Source organism: Thalia democratica, unplaced genomic scaffold (assembly GCF_965202585.1).
Source record: "Thalia democratica unplaced genomic scaffold, ktThaDemo2.hap1.1 HAP1_SCAFFOLD_447, whole genome shotgun sequence".
Taxonomy (NCBI): domain Eukaryota; kingdom Metazoa; phylum Chordata; class Thaliacea; order Salpida; family Salpidae; genus Thalia; species Thalia democratica.
This window is the reverse complement of record NW_028139501.1, coordinates 65,001-66,799: the sequence shown is the minus strand read 5'-3', so window position 1 is coordinate 66,799 and position 1,799 is coordinate 65,001. Positions and strand designations below refer to the sequence as shown.

Here is a 1,799-nt window from a genome sequence, read left to right as displayed (position 1 = left end):
AAAAAACTTTTAAGTTTTAGTATAAAAGACTAATTGTATTAATTTTAACTCAGAAAATTGTACTCTACAAGATGGTGCCATTATTTTTTCGATATCTCAAACTGGTCAAACCACTTTTTTAGCGCTCTAATTGGTTTAAACAGCAAATAACGTTATCTGATTGGCTTACGTTTTTATTTGCTAATAACTAGAATTTACTTTTCTTTTAAGCGTTAAAGAAATGTAAATAAACGAGTAATAAGTATAAATAGGTCAGAAAGAAAAATAGTACAAAAAAGATGAATTCAAAAAGCAAAAGCCTACGGCACGTGGTATTCCCAAGCGGTCACCCATCTAAGTACTAACCACGCCCGACACTGCTTAACTTCCCAGATCGGACGAGATGGGGTGTGCTCAGTGTGGTATGGTCGTAGGCGTTTGAAAGCGTTTACAAGCCTTTATAAACCCTTCGGTTTGTTTAAAAAACCTATTTGCACTTGATTTACAATCAATTTGATATTTTAAAATTAATCCTTATAAAATTTTAACTTGATGTAAGTATTTTTTTTATTAAAACCTTTTTTTTTGGTGTTTTAATTACGATTACTCCCTGTAACTTTATTTAAGACTTCGTTTAAAAGATTGTTAACTATATTCTATATTAAATACTATGATTAGAAGTAAAGTTTATTAAGTGATTAAACTAAATAAAAAATAATGTTAAAATAAACATGTTGTGTTTAGTTTGTTTTACTATTTCTCATTGTTCTATTTATAGATGGTTTTGTTTTACTTCAAGAATATTTATAGCTAGTTTCTAAAGAATATCTCATACTACATCAGATTTTACGATTAACTTAATTTTAGGTAATAAAATATTTGACGTTTAATTTAATAACTCAACTATGTTTATGTTATAAAATAATAGTATATAATACACATACATTATAATATAATAATATGTATAACTAGTTGTTTTACTTTAAAATGAATAATTAAGTGGAAGAATTAAAAGAACTCACATTTTTGAAGAGAGCGTGGAAAACCAGAATAGTCTTTTAAAACATTTATTAAATTATCGATAAATATAGAATACAGTATACTACCGCTTAAGTACGCACTTTTTTTGGTACGCATCACGCCTTAAGTACGCACTTATCCAGAAAGACAAAGTAAAGGATATTATACTAGAACTTCAAGAAATTCCAGTTTTTTTTGCCAAAATTTTCAATCTTCAAGTTTTTCCAGATTGTTTTATGTTTCCAGGTAAAATGGCCAACCTGCTGAGTTAGCCTGATACTTTCACAACTTTTAAACTAGGTAGAGTAATCCTGAGTAGGCCAAGTGGCCTGAGATTGTGACAGTCATGTTATTAAATGTTAACAAACTAAATACTTATGTTGTGGTTGCAGAAAAGTAAATAGAATAATGATATTTGAGCTGTAATGCTATAAAATAAATAAATATAGATGACAAAGTTAAAAAAACCTGCATATACAAAATAGTTAAGTCATAATTTAACTTAAATTTACATACATCGATGTTTTAAAAATGTTTGGTAAACACAAAGTAGTTTGGTACTTTCCCTCTAACAAAACAAAATGTAGCTTAATATTTTTTTTAAATCATTGACTGACATTGACTTTCTATATTAAATGTATGTATTAATTATGTAGAAGCTTTTTATAAAAAAAATAAATCATTTTAAAATCTATTAAAAAAATTTGCAAATTAGAATTATGTTTTAAATGTTATTTGAAATAAATGACTTGTTTATTTGGCTTAATCATTTGGTGGCTAGTTGTATAAAAGAAAACAAA

At 26.6% G+C, this 1,799-nt stretch overlaps 1 non-coding gene across 1 annotated transcript; it reads right to left on the bottom strand.

Annotated features, from left to right (window-relative positions):
- Positions 1-296: 296 nt before the first annotated feature.
- On the bottom strand, positions 297-415 carry LOC145846436 (5S ribosomal RNA). The gene has a single exon (XR_014370763.1). It is a non-coding gene; the product is annotated as a 5S ribosomal RNA (ribosomal RNA).
- Positions 416-1,799: the final 1,384 nt, after the last annotated feature.